Source organism: Oreochromis aureus, linkage group 3 (assembly GCF_013358895.1).
Source record: "Oreochromis aureus strain Israel breed Guangdong linkage group 3, ZZ_aureus, whole genome shotgun sequence".
In the NCBI taxonomy this organism is placed as follows: domain Eukaryota; kingdom Metazoa; phylum Chordata; class Actinopteri; order Cichliformes; family Cichlidae; genus Oreochromis; species Oreochromis aureus.
The window spans coordinates 101,754,846-101,776,083 of NC_052944.1; the positions used below are offsets into that span (position 1 = coordinate 101,754,846).

Sequence of the window (21,238 nt, forward strand, 5' to 3'; positions counted from 1 at the left end):
GATAGACATACATAGACATGTACACACAATCATACTCCCCAAACATACTCTATGCCCTGGGTCCAGGTACCCTCACCCCCAGAGGGGGAAACGGCACCCAGACCCAAGAGATGTGACCCTTTCCCCCGGTGCGTTGAATTGTAACACAATTCAACGCACCGAAGCATCGACTTGTTCCATTATCCAACAATGAAAACAGGAAACACAGACAGGTGGCCTTCAAAGTAAAAGCTGCTCCTTTTGAAACGTGTTAGCAGTAAGATGTAAGCAGAACTGAAGCACATCAATGATCTACGTGCCTAAATATTAAACCCAGTTGATATATTTGTGCTGCACAGCTGATGGCCGACGGCTGCGCCTGCTGGAGTGTTGTGAGTGTTGAGATTCAGGTGTAGATGTAATGACTCATTCATCACATTTATTCATTTTAATGTCATTATGTTGTGGATCAGATGTGGAAACATCACTGCCTATTTTATTGTTCACACTAAATCAATGATGGCTCCATGTGGCAACGGCCGGATGAGCCCTGGGCACAAATGTGTGATGGACCCTCGTCAGCTGGATTTGAATGCTCGACTTCTTTTCCTTCTTCAATAATTAGACATACAGGGCACACAGTGTGTGTACAGAACAACTGAAGTCATTATGGAGTCCTCACTGGAATATGGAAGCATCACAGTACAGCTTCACTGAAGCTTTAAAGTCTCTGATATGAAATGAGAAATGAAGCAGCCAGAGCTTTTTCATGAGTGGAAATCCACTGTGACTGTGAGCTGCTGCTACAGCCTCCAGATGAGCCAGCAGCTCATCCTGCTCAACATTTTCTCACCAACTTTAATGGAAGTGTGATGTTTTCAGCTGGAGTGATGGTCAGGGTGGCCTCCCTCTCCTCTTCTTCTCCTCTTCCTCTTTCATTTGTAAAGCCACTTCTGCTGCTTTCATTCATTTGGAAGTCCTGTAGCTGAGTTTGGGAGAGACTAACAGCCTCGGCAGCAGAGGGGAGAAAGGCCGGCTGTAACGCCACTACTTTATTCTTTTCTAACTGTCACATCATTTGATCAGGAAACACTATATATATAGGGGCAGGGATGGCCCCATGATCAGAAGGTCAGAGGTTCGATTGCCCTGAACAGCTACCCTTAGGTACCCCTGAGCAAGGTACCGTCCCTACACACTGCTCCCCGGGCGCCCAATGGCTGCCCACTGCTTCACTGAGTGAATGGGTTAAATATTGATCCATAAATCATCCATAAATATTGAGTAATAACTGGACTCTCATACAGCGAGACTAGAATGCCTTTAAATATCAGGGTTATCCTGCTGATCAAAGTCCAACACTGAGTTTGTAAAAACATGTTTGTCAATCATTTTGTTTGGTTTCTGAGGAAAATGATTCAATAACTTCCTGCTAATACACAACATTTCATCCTATTTCCTCATAACCCTCTTTTGTCTGACCATTTGAATCACATTTGAATTTCCAATAAAGGATCCACAGAGTTTGGTGACAATAATGACAGTAGATGTTTGTGTGAAAGTGCTGGAAGCAAATTTGTGTGTGATGTTCTTTCAGTGTTGCACTTTGGAGACGGTCCCTGAGCACTGCTCTCACAGCCAGCTGCACATAGAGACCAGTGTTGTTAGTCCAGGTCAGAAGATGACTTGTTGGAATGAAAATGAGCTCGTAGTTTGTCTGCTTTAATAATGTGACTGGAAAAAGGTGTTGGACTTCAAATATGTCCATTTCTTTCACACTTCACCTTTAAAAGTGAAGCCATGTGGTTCCTGGAAGGAAAAAACACAACTTTTTTAAGTCTTTTTCATGTTTTTATGACAAATGTATGACTTTAATGTGAAACATTCAGAGTTTTTTCTCTTTTTGTGTTTGTTTGAAGCTGCTTCCTGTTGGTTTCAGCTGTTTGGAGTTTCCATTTTCTAAACTTCTACATTCTGAACCTTCTTCTGCTCCGAACAGATGATGAAATACTGAATGATTTTAAAACACACTTTGTCTAATAAACTTACATCTTTCATTCTTTATACAGATTGGTGGACTGTGGTTTGTCAGAGATCAACTGTGATTATCTGGCAGCAGCGCTGAAGTCCAACCCCTCGTATCCCAGAGTGCTGGACCTGAGTGTAGACTACAACAACCTGCAGGATTCAGGAGTGAAGCAGCTGTGTGTTCTTCTGGAGAATCCACGATGTCGATTTGAAACTCTGAGGTCAGTCACCATGTTTTAGTTGTGCTGAGATGAATATGATGTGAAAGTTGTGCTGACACTATGGATCAGTAGGCCCACAGACACCTCTATACAGGAAGTCTTGTTTGGCTCTTTGTAGAACGTTTGATCCTCTGAGTCTGACTCAGTAGATAATGTAGAGTTCTGAGCTGATGTGGATGAGCGGACTCAGGCCGCCTGACAGACTTGATGTCAGACAGGTCTTCCCTGCTTGTCCTGATACACATAAACCTGAGTATCCTTGCAGGTCAGATCTCATCAGTCACACCTGTTAGTGCAGCTCTCCTCTAGATTGTAGTGCTTGTTAAACTAGGATGGTTTTAGGAGCCTGGACCGCAGACTCCAAGGGAAGATATGACTTGGAAAGGCTAAAGCAACCTATTAGAGGTGTTTGCACTAACATAGATTAATACTCAGATTTACACCTTTATTGTTTCACAAAGGGTTAAAAAGTGAATGTGCACAGAGAGGTTGGTGGTGAGATGGGCACTTCCAGCACTGTAGATGTGTTCCAGCTCAGTGTTCATGGAAATAATCCGGAGAGCAGGATTCCTTGATGAATGTCACATCTTCTTAAAATTATAATCCAAACTGTCGGTCTGATATCTAGTCAACCAATCAGGTGTTTACATAAGATTCAGTGATCTTCAGTCCCACCCTATTATCAGTCTCTCTCTCTCTTTCGCATCTGAATAATCTTCACTTCACATTTCAGTCAGTTCAGATTTCATTAGCACATTAACTTTAGCATAATCCATTTTAATCCAAACACCTTTCTCTTTAAAACTCTGTTTGTCAGCCACAGTATATTCAAACAATCCACTTTTTCACTAAGTCACACACATTCAGAGATTAGAGTGTCCTGTGTGTGCTCTCATTCACTCACACTCACTCTCATATGGCTGATATCTGTATTAACACAGGCTGTCAGCTGGCCTGAGTTAGGCCTGTCTCTAAAATCATTATTTTATTACTTTATTCTGATTCATCGTTTTAGTCAAACATCTTCATATTTACTGATTATGTTCTCATCATTGATTAACAGTCAGTACATTCACATATGAATCATAATTCAGTGTTTAACATATTATCACAGATGGACTCCACAGGAGATCTCCTTTATGAAGAAACTGTGAAGGTTTGTCCAACAGTGGGAAACATTTCAGAGAATATCTCAGAGAATATCTGTGAAGCAGAAGCTAAACATAAAAATAGAAGAAAAGCAAAATAATGATCCAAATCCTGCTCTTAGCCATCGTTTAAACATCACTATCAGACAGTAAAGGCTTCCAAAGACTGCTCACCTCTCACACTTAGGCTACGTCCACACTGCAGGTCTTAATACTCAAATCCGATTTTTTGATCAAATCCAATTTTTTTGTCTGCTTGTTCACACTACAAATAAAATGTGACAGCAAACGCGCTCTAGTGTAGAGATGGCACGATACCACTTTTTTATGTCCGATACCGATACCGATATCATAAATTTGGATATCTGCCGATACCGATATGAATCCGATATTGTGTGTTTTTTAATCAATAAAACTGTTTTTTTTTAATATCTTGCTGCATTTTGTATAAGTTCATACTCAAGTTTAAATAAACAACAACACTAAAGCTATTCTGTTATACCTGTGTGTAAAAAAATATACTGCACCCAAAATATTTCATAGTTCAGCAACACTGATCAATCTAATAAACCTTACCTAACTTAAAACCTAACTTAAACCTACTCCATCCTCCCTATTCTGGTATTTTAAAGAGTACTTAGCAGAAATATTAAGCAACCTAACTAATATGGTTGCAAACTCCCAGCAAAAAAAAAAAAAATAGGGAACCACCCACCCTCCACCTCATGATGCTTAATCGATGTAATCAACTTTAATTTGATGCAGGGTGAAAAAAAATGCACAGAAACAAATTATTTTTCAAGAATAATGAAATAGATTCAACATCTTTCTTCAACAGAATTGCAGAATTCACAGATGGTACCTTCCCAAAGGAAAAAGTACTATAGCTTACTAGGGTATATTAGACTTAACAGTTACTATATACAGTAATGGACTTCTATACATTTTACATCAGATTAAAACTTTGGGTGTAAGATTCAGATAATTATTTATTAAAAGCGAGACATTTTAAATGAGAATAAGAAAGAAAAGTATGTCTTTGTGCCCCTTTTCCCTGTTCATGCCCTATCGGCCCCCTGGCTAAACTTTGCTAGATCCGCCCCTGCACAGTTACCAGCCGTCAGCTACGTGAAAAGGATCCTGGTGTAGAAAGTAATATTAAATAAATTCTAACAACAGCTTATCAAGCTTAAACGTGCTGCTGTTGTTCAGCCGCTGGTTTCCTCTTTCTGGCGCGAAGTGGACCAAAAACAAAGAAGAGAGACGGACTCGCGACAGAAAAGCCGATCAGCTGATCGTTAAGCAGTTTCACGATTGAAGTAGCGGCAGGAGAGGGAGAGAGAGGCGCAGTCGCTCCATATATCGGTTGTTAAGCTTAACATGGGAATGCTTTACAAACATTCAGAGATGAACTTACACACTTGCTTTACTTCTCTCTGGGATAACTTCCTCGGAGATGAAATGCTGGTTTGGTAGCAGGCTACAAATACACACAGCCGCTCTATCACGTGAGCACACTGCTGCAACGTGCTACAGTTATGAGCCGAGTTACGCGGTGTTGCAAGTTTTGTGAGGTGTTTTTTTTTATATTTAATGGATCGGATTACATTTTTTATTTTTCGCCGATATCCGATCCAGTAATTTAGGTCAGTATCGGACCGATACCGATATGTAATATCGGATCGGTCCATCTCTACTCTAGTGTGAACGGTTCACGGCCCTCAAAGCAGCCCGCATGCGCAAAAGAAGACGTCACACACAACGCGCTCTGTTCACGGAAGTAAAACTGGCGGCTACAGAGCTAGTAGGTGTTGTTGCAGCAGTCTATCAATTTCTGCACAGTCGTAACCGACAGAATTTTGACAAATTAATTAGAGAAAGAAGGACACTGAGAAAAAAGAGAGCCCGTGCTTTAACAATGGCCTTGTTTGAAACAGTGGCTGCTCCACAGAGCATAAAAACATGATAATAATCCACAGGCAGTGGCTGCCGGCACTGATAATTGGCGTCTGTCTTGTGTCAGCGACGTAAAAGACGGATTTAATGCGACATAACCATTCAAACAGCAGTCGCTTTCTCAAACATCAGATATGTATCGGATTCAGTACCACATACGAAAGTGACCTAGGTCGGATTTGGAAATATCAGATTTGTGCTGTTCAAACTGTCATACCATGATCAGATATGGGTCGCATAGGGTCAAAGAAGTCGGATTTGATGCACTTTCGCCTGCAGTGTGAACGTAGCCTTAGTTAAAGATGCTGGTGCTGTCCACAGATCAGCTGACCTGCTGGGTCTCCATGATCAGCTTTGTTTCTTGGAGATAAAGGCTGAGCCCTTTAGAGCTTCAGTTTATTTACTGAGCAGCAGATGATCATCGATCATCAATGATGCTGTCTTTAAAACACTCTTGTTAGAAATGTACGACTTTAATGTGAAACATTCAGAGTTTTTCTCTTGTTGTGTTAGTTTGAAGCTGCTTCCTGTTGACTTCAGCTGTTTGGAGTTTCCATTTTCTAAACTTCTACATTCTGAACCTTCTTCACCTCTGAACAGATGATGAAACACTGAATAATTTCAAGCACACACTAATAACCTTACATCTTTCATTTTTTATACAGATTGATGAGCTGTGGTTTGTCAAAGATCAGCTGTGATTATCTGGCATCAGCGCTGAAGTCCAACCCCTCCCATCTGAGAGAGTTGGACCTGAACTCCAATGACCTGCAGGATTCAGGAGTGAAGCATCTGTGTGGTTTTCTGGAGAGTCCAGGATGTGCACTTGAAACTCTGAGGTCAGTCAGCATGTTTTAGTTGTGCTGAGATGAATATGATGTGAAAGTTGTGCTGACACTAAACTGCAGACATCAGGCTGATATTATACTGATCCATACTGAGGATCTTCATGGTAAAGTCTGTTTTCTTCTTCTCTGGTTTAGTCCATTGACTTTAGCAGAACAATGTTCACATTTCAAACAGTGATACTCAACGTTTGGCCCGGGGCCCACACGCAGCCTGCCAACCTTTCCTAATTCAAAGAGACGGGACGCTGATTAACTGTGTAGCATTCTTCCTCACAGTTCTAAGTATCAGACACAACAATGAATAATTCACAGCTGACTCTCTTTAGCAGGTCAAAGGTCACGGCACACAGCAATCTGTGAAACAGAAACAGTTTGGAGCAGGAATTACTGCACATTTACAAGCTGACACTGCTGCACGGCATGCTGGGTAATGCTAGCTGGTCAGGTATGGGTGTGTTAACGGCTGTGAGGCTCCGTGGCTGCAGAACACTGAAGAAGAGAAAAGAGAGATGGAGGATGAAGAAAAGAGGCGGAGATGAAGCAGAAGTGTAGCTCCAGAGAGGAGGTGTGTCTGTGTGGGCGTGACAGTGAAGCAGGTGAAGAGTAATAAATAAAGACTTTAACAGCAGACAGGATTTCATAAGCTGATGTACAAACATGTAGAATGATGGTGGCAGCTACAGAAACAGGTCCATACAGACTGAAGCGTGTCTCCATTCCTTTGCAAATTCCATATTTGATACTGAAAGTTTCCAGAAGAGCAAACATCAAGCATGCCTCCAAACATGTGACGAGTCAGACTGACATCATTTCTACAGAGAACAGTGTGAGCTCTCAGCAGGTGACTTCAATAAGAAGGACAAACAGTGCAGCAGGAATGACTAAACCCACTAACAGTCTGATAACCCCTGTTCCTGTTGTTCTACAGCATCATCATTAATGCTGCTCCACCACCATCACTGCAGCTGACTAATCAGCTTCTGTCACATCATGGGACGCTCTGTGACTCAGACTCGAGAAATGCTAAATGGCTAACCTGAAGCTAACCTGAGAAACAGTGAAAGCACTGATGATGCCTACAAAGTGTGTGTGTTCAGTATGAGATGAGTTTGTTAGTACTGTGTGTGCACAGATGGACTCCATAGGAGATCTCCTTTACGAAGAAACTGTGAAGGTTTGTCCAACAGTGGGAAACATTTCAGAGAATATCTCAGAGAATATCTGTGAAGCAGAAGCTAAACATAATAATAGAAGAAAAGCAAAATAATGATCCAAATCCTGCTGTGAGCCATCGTTTAAACATCACTATCAGACAGTAAAGGCTTCCACAGACTGCTCACCTCTCACACTTAGTTAAAGATGCTGGTGCTGTCCACAGATCAGCTGACCTGCTGGGTCTCCATGATCAGCTTTGTTTCTTGGAGATAAAGGCTGAGCCCTTTAGAGCTTCAGTTTACTGAGCAGAAGATGATCTTCAATGATGCTGTCTTTAAAACACTCTTGTTAGAAATGTACAACTTTAATGTGAAACATTCAGAGTTTTTCTCTTGTTGTGTTAGTTTGAAGCTGCTTCCTGTTGACTTCAGCTGTTTGGAGTTTCCATTTTCTAAACTTCTACATTCTGAACCTTCTTCAGCTCTGAACAGATGATGAAACACTGAATAAACTTACATCTTTCATTCTTTATACAGATTGGTGGGCTGTGGTTTGTCAGAGATCAGCTGTGATTATCTGGCAGCAGCACAGAAGTCCAACCCCTCCCATCTGAGAGAGCTGAACCTGAGTGAGAACAACAACCTGCAGGATTCAGGAGTGATGCATCTGTGTGGTTTTCTGGAGAGTCCAGGATGTGCACTTGAAACTCTGAGGTCAGTCAGCATGTTTTAGTTGTTCTGAGATGAATATGATGTGAAAGTTGTGCTGACACTGAACTGCAGACATCAGGCTGATATTATACTGATCCACACTGAGGATCTTCATGGTAAAGTCTGTTTTCTTCTTCTCTGGTTTAGTCCATTGACTGTAGCAGAACAATGTTCATATTTCAAACCTTCAAAGAAGAAGAAAAATCCTCCACTGGATAATTCACTGTCAAACTCTAAAACTCTTCATTCCACCTTAAAGTCTGTCTGACACTGAGATCCAAACCAAAATGGCCGTTTGCTTTACAGACAGCAGTCCAACACAAACATACACACACCATCCAAAACACAGTCCAACATCCAAACCTCCTCCACTGCCAGCATGAATGATGGGAAAGAGAAGGAGGAACACTCTGACATTCAGGGTTAGAATGAGTTTCATAAAGCAGACTGTGAAGATCAAAGCTGCATTAGAAGCTTACATGAATGAATGAGTGGACAGAAGTGGACAGAGATCATCTGAAGCACTTCAAAGGGTTTAAATCAGCACATTTCTCTTTATTCTTTATGAACTCTTTTAGGTTCTATCAGTTTTCTGTGTAATGAAGCTAACAGCAGGCTAATAAGATACTGACCAATAGGTTTCTATTAAAGGTTGTCATTTGTATCATAAGCTTCAACCTACAACTTTCTAGCTTAAAGGCACCAGTGCTAACCACTTTTCCCAATTTCAGCACAAATCCTGCATTTTCCTGTTCCTGACTACAGGCCAGCTACACTAACACTTTCTCATCAGACACTGCCACCTAGTGGAGGAAGTCTTAGTTCCATTTGAAGCTTCAGATTACAGTTAGTTCCTTTAAAAAGAGGTGGAGGTGGTTGGGCCACAGGACCATCATCACTGAATGTCATATGACACTTAACCTTTGTTTCCATATGCTGGGAACTTCCTGTTGTTCCAAGGAGGACTGGAAAATGTGTGAAAATCTCCCAGTCAGTTCCTCACAGCACACCTCAACCATTTCCCTCCCAAAGCATCAGGGCCAGGGCTTTTTCTCTCTTTGATCCCACTAAGAGATTTACACACAAACACCTCATCAGTGTGACTCTCAGAGCCTACCAGCCCTTTGCTACAATCACAAAGCTCTTCATTGAAATCAATGATATCAAAGCTGGAATCAAATGAGTCCAAGTCTTCTGCTGATTCAGCATCACATTCATCTTTTGTCCTTGTTCTGCATCCCCACCATGGACTTCATTCCTTTCCAAGCCAGCCTTGAGTGTCCTTTATTCAGCTAATCCTCTGCTTTACCTTTAGACCTGATTTTTAGCTGCTTTATCTCTCTTTGAACAAGTTTATATGCCTCAATCTTTTTCTTCTCTCCCTCATAACAATACAGTTTCTTCTGCCTGAGAACATGTTGGAGTGATTTACTAATCCAGGGCTGCTTATTGGGGAAAATAATTGTTGTTTTCAAAGTAATCCCCATTTTTCCAAGAAAGAAATGTAAGTACAAATTGATGATCTAAGTAAGAACATGAGCCTTTAAAAAGTCCCAGTGGGTGCAGTCAAAGCAGTCCATCAGTTCCAGTATAGTCTTTGGTCCAGACTGGAACAACTGTGTGCTCAGTTTGAGCTCTCTTCAGTACTGTGATCTGACAGACCCAGAGGGGCCATCATATCACATTTAGAAGCTCCCCTAATGGAGCCACAACACATGTCCAGTACTTAGTCTTGTTGGACAAACTGGAAGAAATGATTCAAGGACTTAGTCACAGAACAGAGATTCAAATCTCCAAAATCAAACTGGCTGCATTGGAGCATATAGTCTGAAAACTCTGCACAGTTTCCTGTTTGAAGCTGCTTCCTGTTGGCTTCAGCTGTTTGGAGTTTCCATTTTCTAAACTTTTACATTCTGAACCTTCTTCAGCTCTGAACAGATGATGAAACACTGAATGATTTCAAGCTCACACTTTGTCTAATAAACCTAAATTTTTCATTTTTTATACAGATTGATGAGCTGTGGTTTGTCAGAGATCAGCTGTGATTATCTGGCAGCAGCACAGAAGTCCAACCCCTCCCATCTGAGAGAGCTGGACCTGAGTTGGAACAACCTGCAGGATTCAGGATTGAAGCATCTGTGTGGTTTTCTGGAGAGTCCAGGATGTGGACTTGAAACTCTGAGGTCAGTCAGCATGTTTTAGTTGTGCTGAGATGAATATGATGTAAAAGTTGTGCTGACACTGAACTGCAGACATCAGGCTGATATTATACTGATCCACACTGAGGATCTTCATGGTAAAGTCTGTTTTCTTCTTCTCTGGTTTAGTCCATTGACTGTAGCAGAACAATGTTCATATTTCAAACCTTCAAAGAAGAAGAAAAATCCTCCACTGGATAATTCACTGTCAAACTCTAAAACTCTTCATTCCACCTTAAAGTCTGTCTGACACTGAGATCCAAACCAAAATGTGCGTTTGCTTTACAGACAGCAGTCCAACATAAACATACACACATCATCCAAAACACAGTCCAACATCCAAATCTCCTCCACTGCCAGCATGAATGATGGGAAAGAGAAGGAGGAACACTCTGACATTCAGGGTTAGAATGAGTTTCATAAAGCAGACTGTGAAGATCAAAGCTGCATTAGAAGCTTACATGAATGAATGAGTGGACAGAAGTGGACAGAGATCATCTGAAGTACTTCAAAGGCTTTAAATCAGCACATTTCTCTTTATTCTTTATGAACTCTTTTAGTTTCTCTCAGTTTTCTGTGTAATGAAGCTAACAGCAGGCTAATAAGATACTGACCAATAGGTTTCTATTAAAGGTTGTCATTTGTATCATAAGCTTCAACCTACAACTTTCTAGCTTAAAGGCACCAGTGCTAACCACTTTTCCCAATTTCAGCCCAAATCCTGCATTTTCCTGTTCCTGACTACAGGCCAGCTACACTAACACTTTCTCATCAGACACTGCCACCTAGTGGAGGAAGTCTTAGTTCCATTTGAAGCTTCAGATTACAGTTAGTTCCTTTAAAAAGAGGTGGAGGTGGTGGGGCCACAGCACCATCATCACTGAGTGCCATATAGACACTTAACCTTTGTTTCCATATGCTGGGAACTTCCTGTTGTTCCAAGGAGGACTGGAAAATGTGTGAAAATCTCCCAGTCAGTTCCTCACAGCACACTTCAATCATTTCCCTCCCACAGCATCAGGACCAGGGCTTTTTCTCTCTTTGGTCCCACTAAGAGATTTACACACAAACACCTCATCAGTGTGACTCTCAGAGCCTACCAGCCCTTTGCTACAATCACAAAGCTCTTCATTGAAATCAATGATATCAAAGCTGGAATCAAATGAGTCCAAGTCTTCTGCTGATTCAGCATCACATTCATCTTTGCTCCTTGTTCTGCATCCCCACCATGGACTTCATTCCTTTCCAAGCCAGCCTTGAGTGTCCTTTATTCAGCTAATCCTCTGCTTTACCTTTAGACCTGATTTTAGCTGCTTTATCTCTCTTTCAACAAGTTTCTGTGCCTCAATCTTTTTATTCTCTCCCTCATAACAAGACAGCTTCTTCTGCCTGAGAACATGTTTGAGTGATTTACTAATCCAGGGCTGCTTATTGGGGAAAATGGTTGCTGTTTTCAAAGTAATCCCCATTTTTCTCAGAAAGAAATGTAAGTAGAAATAGATGATCTAAGTGAGAACATGAGCCTTTAAAAAGTCCCAGTGGGTGCAGTCAAAGCAGTCCATCAGTTCCAGTATAGAGCCTTTGGTCCAGACTGGAACAACTGTGTGCTCAGTTTGAGCTCTCTTCAGTACTGTGATCTGACAGACCCAGAGGGGCCATCACATCACATTTAGAAGCTCCCCTAATGGAGCCACAACACATGTCCAATACTTAGTCTGTCTTGTTGGACAAACTGGAAGAAATGATTCAAGGACTTAGTCACAGAACAGAAATTCAAATCTCCAAAATCAAACTGGCTGCATTGGAGCATATAGTCTGAAAACTCTGCACAGTTTCCTGTTTGAAGCTGCTTCCTGTTGGCTTCAGCTGTTTGGAGTTTCCATTTTCTAAACTTTTACATTCTGAACCTTCTTCAGCTCTGAACAGATGATGAAACACTGAATGATTTCAAGCTCACACTTTGTCTAATAAACCTAAATTTTTCATTCTTTATACAGATTGAACCGCTGTGGTTTGTCAGAGATCAGCTGTGATTATCTGGCAGCAGCACAGAAGTCCAACCCCTCCCATCTGAGAGAGCTGAACCTGAGTGAGAACAACAACCTGCAGGATTCAGGAGTGAAGCATCTGTGTGGTTTTCTGGAGAGTCCAGGATGTGGACTTGAAACTCTGAGGTCAGTCAGCATGTTTCAGTTGTTCTGAGATGAATATGATGTGAAAGTTGTGCTGACACTGAACTGCAGACATCAGGCTGATATTATACTGATCCACACTGAGGATCTTCATGGTAAAGTCTGTTTTCTTCTTCTCTGGTTTAGTCCATTGACTGTAGCAGAACAATGTTCATATTTCAAACCTTCAAAGAAGAAGAAAAATCCTCCACTGGATAATTCACTGTCAAACTCTAAAACTCTTCATTCCACCTTAAAGTCTGTCTGACACTGAGATCCAAACCAAAATGGCCGTTTGCTTTACGGACAGCAGTCCAACACAAACATACACACACCATCCAAAACACAGTCCAACATCCAAACCTCCTCCACTGCCAGCATGAATGATGGGAAAGAGAAGGAGGAACACTGTGACATTCAGGGTTAGAATGAGTTTCATAAAGCAGACTGTGAAGATCAAAGCTGCATTAGAAGCTTACATGAATGAATGAGTGGACAGAAGTGGACAGAGATCATCTGAAGCACTTCAAAGGCTTTAAATCAGCACATTTCTCTTTATTCTTTATGAACTCTTTTAGGTTCTATCAGTTTTCTGTGTAATGAAGCTAACAGCAGGCTAATAAGATACTGACCAATAGGTTTCTATTAAAGGTTGTCATTTGTATCATAAGCTTCAACCTACAACTTTCTTGCTTAAAGGCACCAGTGCTAACCACTTTCCCCAATTTCAGCCCAAATCCTGCATTTTCCTGTTCCTGACTACAGGCCAGCTACACTAACACTTTCTCATCAGACACTGCCACCTAGTGGAGGAAGTCTTAGTTCCATTTGAAGCTTCAGATTACAGTTAGTTCCTTTACAAAGAGGTGGAGGTGGTGGGGCCACAGCACCATCATCACTGAGTGCCATAGGACACTTAACCTTTGTTTCCATATGCTGGGAACTTCCTGTTGTTCCAAGGAGGACTGGAAAATGTGTGAAAATCTCCCAGTCAGTTCCTCACAGCACACTTCAATCATTTCCCTCCCACAGCATCAGGGCCAGGGCTTTTTCTCTCTTTGGTCCCACTAAGAGATTTACACACAAACACCTCATCAGTGTGACTCTCAGAGCCTACCAGCCCTTTGCTACAATCACAAAGCTCTTCATGGGGAAATCAATGATATCAAAGCTGGAATCAAATGAGTCCAAGTCTTCTGCTGATTCAGCATCACATTCATCTTTTGTCCTTGTTCTGCATCCCCACCATGGACTTCATTCCTTTCCAAGCCAGCCTTGAGTGTCCTTTATTCAGCTAATCCTCTGCTTTACCTTTAGACCTGATTTTAGCTGCTTTATCTCTCTTTCAACAAGTTTCTGTGCCTCAATCTTTTTCCCTCTGTCCCTCATAATAAGACAGCTTCTTCTAACTGAGAACATGTTTGAGTGATTTACTAATCCAGGGCTGCTTATTGGGGAAAATAGTTGCTGTTTTCAAAGTAATCCCCATTTTTCCCAGAAAGAAATGTAAGTAGCAATAAATGATCTAAGTGAGAACATGAGCCTTTAAAAATGGCTCTTCTGTGGCTCCTGCCAGTAGTCAAATCCTCCAACAAAGCTCTGTAATTAAATATGTGATCATACCTTTACTTTTTAAATGTTTATTCTAGTTAACACAAATCAGGTGTGAACAACTAAAATAAAAAATACTAAACTAAACAAAAGAAGTGATGACTGCTTATGTCGGAAAAATCTATAAAACTATTAAGTGATCATCATTACTCAATTTGTTCAATACTGAATACATTGCAGCAGAAATTGTCTACATTTCTGAAATATTTCTGGGTGTAGCTGTTACAGTGCCATCTAGACCTGGCCTGTGGTTGATATCTAAGCGATAATCATCAGTTCTTCTAAAAACTGAAAACTAAAAATTTGACACATTTTGTTCATACCAAAAGCACACTAAACAATTCAATATTCCTTTACTGCTGTTCTCTCTTCAATTCTTCTCCTCTGATTCTCTCCACATGTTGCTCTGCATAAGTGCTCAGTTTCCTGACAAAAACAAGATTAAATATAATAATATCTCATTACACTTCAACATAAGTGGGGTTTTTTTTGTAATTGTTTATCTGTTATTTTTCAGACTGAGTCACTGTGACCTGTCAGAGAGAAGCTGTGAAGCTCTGTCCTCAGCTCTCAGCTCTCACTCCTTTAATCTGAGAGAGCTGGACCTGAGTAACATTAACCTGAAGGATTCAGGCGTGAAGCTTCTGTCTGACGGACTGAAGAGTCCACACTGTACACTGGAAACTCTCAGGTGAGATCAAGCATTATTCATTTTTTTTTCATCAACTGACAGAATTAGCAAATTAATAATAAGGCAGCCCTCTAATAAGAGGAGATGTGGAGGTGTTTTGAAGGGCAACATACTCTTAAGTTGAAAAGTTCTAAAAGGGGAAGTAGTTCCTGGGGAGCTACTTGCTCTTTTGTTATTGTTTAAGTAGAAACTTGATGGTGAAAATAGTGATGAGTTTGCAGAGGTGAATCCACAACACAACAATGTTGTTCTTTCAAATAATGGTATGATCCCAGTCTGTCTCTTAAAGTGTTTGGCCACATGTTGTGCTCATCAGAATAACATCTTGGCTGTGCTCACATTGATTATCAGCAAGCCTGAAAATTCATCAATAATTGACATATGAAATTATCTCAAGGGCTGGATTTGGCCCACAAGCCATATGTTTGACAGCCCTGGTTTACACAGTTTAAGATAAGATAAGATAACCTTTATTAGTCCCACGTGTGGGAAATTTGTTTTGTTACAGCAGTGGACAGTGCAAAGTTACATAGAAAAATTAGAAAAAAAAATAAACACTGGAATAAGATATCAATAAGAAACTGTACACAATAGAATAGAATAAAATAAAATACTATATACAATTGAATAAAATAGAATACAAATGCTATATACAATTGAGTATAATACAACGATGCCAGAAAAGAGTATTGCACTTAGTCTTATTGCACATGTGTGGATGTGTGTGTTCAGTGGATCAGTTGAAGTCTTTGTTGTGGAGTCTGACAGCAGTGGGAGGAAAGACCTGCTAAATCTCTCCGTCCCACATCGTGGATGCCGCAGCCTGCCACTGAAGGAGATGCTCAGTGCTGTCACAGTCTCCTGCATGTTGTCCAACAGGGATGACAGCTTAGCCACCATTGTCCTGTCACTCACCACCTCCACTGGGTCCAGATGCCATCCTAGAACAGAGCTGGTTTAGTATTCAGTGTGCTAGTGAGTTCCCAGCTAACTAGCAAACCAGCTAACTAGCAAACTAGCTAACTGCAGCCTCAAGCTGCAACTGCGTCTTTCTAACAAGAGCGTCAGACACTCAGACTGGTTTTCTTTGTGGATGATGATGTATTCTCACACTGATCCTCCATGGTGATGCTGCCATCCACCCACTGCTCCTGGATTGTTATCTTCATCATCATCTCCATCAGCCCTCACAATACTCCACCTTCATCAGCTTCATGGTCAGGAGCCTGGATGGACAGTAATTCTTTCCATGGGTTATGGTGGGACATTGAGAGCTGAAGTCAAACAGAAGTGAGAAATGAAAGACTGATTCATTTCTATTTTGTCTTGTGATGTGCAGCAAAGATTACTGAGGTCATAGAGTCACTGATGAAACCTGTGTGCTTATAGAAACTGAAACAAGATGAACCAGAATAGAAGGACATTAAAATGAAGTGTCAGCTGCACAAAGGCAAAGCTATTCAGTTGTTGCTGTGAGTTATTTAAATGGAGGATGGAGTCAGACTTTAAGCTGCTGGACTCAGTCACTATATCCTGTTCTCCTCATAGAACCTAGATACACAGACTCACCTGTGACACCGTGACACACAGTGTGGGCTACACACACATTAGAAAGTGGATCAGTCACACTTGTGCAATCATTTGTTGTGCTGGGAAACCATGAACACTTTGAATCACCATTAATGGCATTGTTACAGCAACATTCAATCATGAGTTCAAAAGTAGTGTATTGTGTCCTTATTTTCATAGTACTGCAGTATGAGAAGTGCAACATTCAGTGTGCAGAAACAAAAAATGTGCTTTCTAACAGCAGTATTCCCTTTATCACAGTAGCAGTTCAAATATTTCTGTCAATCTGAGCTGAAACATGAATCTAATCAAATCAAATATCAAATCAAAGTTCTTTGCCTCTGCCAGGCCGTTAACATTTGATCTAGTTTGAGGGGAACTTTGTTTGGAACAGAGTCCAGAGACACCATCATAACATTATAACAGGCACCTTTGATCAACAGCAAGTGAACATTTATAAATGTGTGTTTTCAGAACAGGAACCAGCAGAACTATTTTTCTGTTATCAGGGAGCAGCACAAACGCTCATCAGCTCATTTACTGTGCAGGGACTTTGAGTGTGTGAAGTGTGTGTTTGTACTGGATTTCCTTTGGAGAATCTCAGTCAGAAACAAGACAAAGAAAAACACTTTCAGTAGTCCAGGTTGAGTTGACAACATGAACTGCATTTATCTTCCTCTGACTTGACATTTTCTTCCTGCTCTGCACCGAGCCAGCTGCTAAGACACACAAGCTCATTGACATTTTCTGATGATAAAGAAACTCTCTTCTTCTGTACAATATGAGCAGCAACAGAGAATAACCTTTCACAGGTACAGATGTTGCAGCTGTGGCCAAGTACTTGTGTGCAGTTGAGGCCATGCTGCATGTTTGGAGCAGCACTATAATGGACATGCCTCTGTGCTGATGGTGGGCTCTGCTTTGTATCCACCACACTGTTCTCAGCTGAGTCTTCCTCCTGAGAGCATGAAACCAACTTTTCTCCTCCCAGAAGTTCAGTCACAGACCTGCAACAGAAGCAATAATCAAAGATTCAAATGAGAATATAGAGCATTCATTTACTTAAATACACAAACATGTCCTCTACATATTCATGCTATATTTACACACACATGTCAGCTGTAGTTGCCATGGCAACCTTGGTGTTGTGTGGTGAGGATGTCCCTGAGGGGCTGCTCGTTTCTGCAGATCCTTTTGAGTCATGTCCAGAGTGGAAGTCCATCTGGTTGGACTGTCTTGTATCAGTGACTCTTTCTTTTGTCCATGTTCAGTTTGTTGCTGTTCTAATTCTGCAGCGTTTGCTGTGTTTAAAGTGGTCCACAACCTTTGTGCATTTGGCCTGGACATTGTCAAACTCCCTGTTCTTGCACTATCTGTACTGAGTGTGCTGACTTTATTTCAAATGTCCCACTGCTGTGCAACATGAATCAAATGTTCTGCACGTTTCAGTCAAATGTCTCTGTTTTCATTACAGTCAGAGCATGTGACCGCAGCTCCCACTCTTCATTAATATCATGTACTGTAACTCCCAGGTAACCATGGTTACCCAGCCACGTCCAGTAGTCTCCAGAGAGACCAACAGCTGGTGCACGTTGTAACGCAGTGGCTTTCATAGTCTCTCCTTTTTCTTGGGGGAGGGGACTTGCCCGGTACCAATTACCTTGAAATCATCCAGATGCCGTCCCTACTAACCCTGATAAGAAGTAACCTTGAGTAGCCTTAAAGGTCAAATCCTGTCAGTTCCACCTGTTAAAGGTAGCTCCACTATTGATGGGGTCACTTGTTATTTCGGGGATAAGTTTAGTAGCCTGGACAGCTGCTCCAGAGAAAGGCTATTGTTATTATTGTTATTATTATTAACCTGCAAGAGCTGTTTGTATAAAGAATAATACTCAGACTTTTAGGTTTTATCGTTTCACAAAAGGTTTAGAAGTGAATGTCCACAATTTAATGTCTAAGGAGCTTGGAAAGAAAAGCGTCTGGACTTCTTTAACTTTTGCCCCTCTTTGGGGGGATACTCCCACAGGGCTTAAATCTGGGACTCTCCCACATTTGACCTTAGAACTGAAGAAGCTTCTCGGATGAGAGGTGAAACGTCTTCAAGCAACTTAAAGAAGTCCAGACGCTTTTCTTTCCAAGCTCCTTAGACTACGATGACCTGGATGACTGAGCTTCCTGCTCGAAAATCCCCAAAGTAAATTGAGTATTTCTCTGCAATTACAAACTCTGTGTAAACAATCTTAGTATCAAAATAAAGCTAACACTTGTCAGATTTCATCAGAGGTTTTATTTTGGTAAATATGGTCTCTGGTGACAGACGTTGTCTAGATGAGTTTCAGCTGTGTCCCATGACCCTTCTGTGATGACCTCAGGTGAATAAATGGCTCTGTCCTTCCCTCAGTGTCAGTTTCTCCTCCTCATGTGCTGCCAGCCTCTTTTAGATTCTCTTTAGTTTGTTCCTCGTGTCCTTTTATTCCTCAGTTTAAGACACCAAACTTATCAAAGGTTCAGTCTGCCTCCTGAAACACTCCCATTCATGACATGAGACCAATACAAGATGTCCTTGGCAGCACAAACACTGTTTTAAAAGCAGCCATGGGCAAAGCCAGGCTTCGTCAAACTGAAACATTGGAAGCATTTGTGCCATCTTGAAGATGCTGTTCTGTGAAACGGGGACACAGACGAGCCCAGCACAGTTCACAACACAACTACAGACACACAATAAATCAGTTTAGTCAAACAGAACAGACTGCTGTGTTTACTGTAATAAGCAGAATAATCAGAAGAGTCCATTTCACGCACATCTTTAAGTCGTCCTCTGCTGAACATCTTCTGAACCATGAAGAAACTTTCCTGAACTTTATCTTCTAACACTGGCCTGATGTTTCACTGTCAGTCTGGAGTTTGGCTCATAGTGAACCTGCACAAGTCCTGTTGTATTTGACAGACTCACAATAGAAGCGTCTGTGGAAATCAAAAAGGAAAATAGAGCCTGGAATCAATCAATGTGTTTTTCTAGCTTTCCTTTTTATAGGATCAATATTTTCTGTATTTCTACACACAGTGTGTGAGTAACGGCTGACAGTGAGGATGATATCCCTGAATGCAGTAAATCCTATTTTCTGTTGAAAGTAGAAAAAAGTAGAGCGCAGACAGAGCTGAAAACTGGTGCCTGTTTGATTTAGTCCTTGAAGCAGAGGTGGTGTTTTTACTGAGATCTTCTAATGATGTTACAGACAGTGTGTGGCTCTCTCTCTGCTGATAGGACTGAATGTGTGTGTAATAAACTGAAGCAGTGCTATAAAAGCATCATTCAGTCATTACAAGGCCCAGTCCAAAACACCAGCCAATCAAAAATGGGATTTCCTGAGCCTGGCCATGCCTGGAAGCAGCAGGTATGCCACCTGTGGCAGCTGAGGTCACGTGATCTGAGTGTTTGAACCACGCGTTGGAGCAGCGTTTCCAAACATCTGCACTTCAGAAGCTCCAGAGTGTGGAAACGTCACTGTGGAGCGTCTCATCCCTGTTTAAGAGATCTTCTTGGCACTGCAAAGCTAAGCTTGCAAACAGCACCATAGTTTGTCAATCCCAACCAATCAGAGCGCTCCTTATGTCACGTCACATGACTCGTGTGTTTTCCTCTTTGATTAGCACCCAAAGAACTAAAAAAAAAAAGGCTAAAAGGACATTCAGCCAACCAAATCCCTCCTAGGAACAGGAAGTCTAGAGAGGAAATGGAGCAGAGAAGGAGAATCACCAGTTTAAATGTCTGAGTTTTAAACTGGTGACCCTCTAAAGAGGCTTTTATTGACTCTTTCTGTTTTCTTTACAGCTTTTTTCACCATTTAAACAGTTATAATCAGATTTAGAAATAACTTTTGGATAGTTTTTCCACATTTCCACTAAAATGTGACACAAATAATGACTTTCTGACTTGACTTTGGACTAATCTAATGACTCAGCCTGACTATGTTGGACTTGGTGTGGAAGCAGCTCCCAGTTTGAGTTCAGGAGACGGACACCCTCTCTACTTTGAAGATCAGCTTCAAACTTTCCTTTTTGATAAAGCTTGTATTTAGAGCTGGATCAGGTGACCCTGAACCATCCCTTAGTTATGCTGCTATAGGCTCAGGCTGTTGGTGGACTTCCCATGATGCTCTGCTTTCTTCTCCACTCCCCGCTTTTCATTCCTGATGCTTTTATATGTCACTACTGCATGTCCTTAACTTTTGTCTTCTCTCTCCTTAGTTTGTGTTTTGTTCTTGTCTCTCTGAGCTCATCTCTTCTCTTTCCCCTCACCCTGCAACCAGTCATGGTAGATGCTCCTCCTGGAGCCTGTTTTCACTGGGAGGATCTTTGTGTCAAAGGGAGTTCTTCCTTCCCACCATCCCCAAGTGCTGCTCACAGTGGATTGTCTGATGGTTGGGGCTTTCTCTCTAATATTGGAGGCTGTTACCTTACACTGTTAAACAGCTTGAGATGACTGTTGTTGTCTGTTGGGTATTGTCACTTATAAATAAAGTTACATTGAATGGATGTAAATGGATAGATGTTATTGTATGTGAAAAACAGAAAACGATTGTTGACAGATGGATTGTTGTTTTGTGTGTCTGCAGTCTGTCAGGCTGTCTGATCACAGAGGAAGGCTGTACTTCTCTGGCCTCAGCTCTGAGCTCCAACCCCTCCCATCTGAGAGTGCTGGACCTGAGCTACAATCATCCAGGGGATTCAGGAATGAAGCTGCTGTTGGCTGGACTGAAGGATCCAGGCTGGAGACTGGACACTCTCAGGTATGGAGAGAATGTCTGATAGAGGAGGAAGAGCTGGAAATATTTCCTGTGTCCTTCACTCACTTCCTGTTTGTTTCATTTGACATGAACTGACCAATAAGAGATATTAACATTTTAAGTCATACAGGAGAACTTCTCCAGGAACAATTTGTGGATAACAAGT

The 21,238-nt window shown here is 41.4% G+C and overlaps 1 long non-coding RNA gene across 1 annotated transcript; it reads left to right on the forward strand.

Annotated features, from left to right (window-relative positions):
• The first annotated feature begins 10,174 nt into the window (after positions 1–10,174).
• LOC120438707 lies at positions 10,175–20,930 on the forward strand. The gene is made up of 3 exons (XR_005612065.1): positions 10,175–10,228; positions 14,543–14,716; positions 20,902–20,930. It is a non-coding gene; the product is annotated as an uncharacterized LOC120438707 (long non-coding RNA).
• Positions 20,931–21,238: the final 308 nt, after the last annotated feature.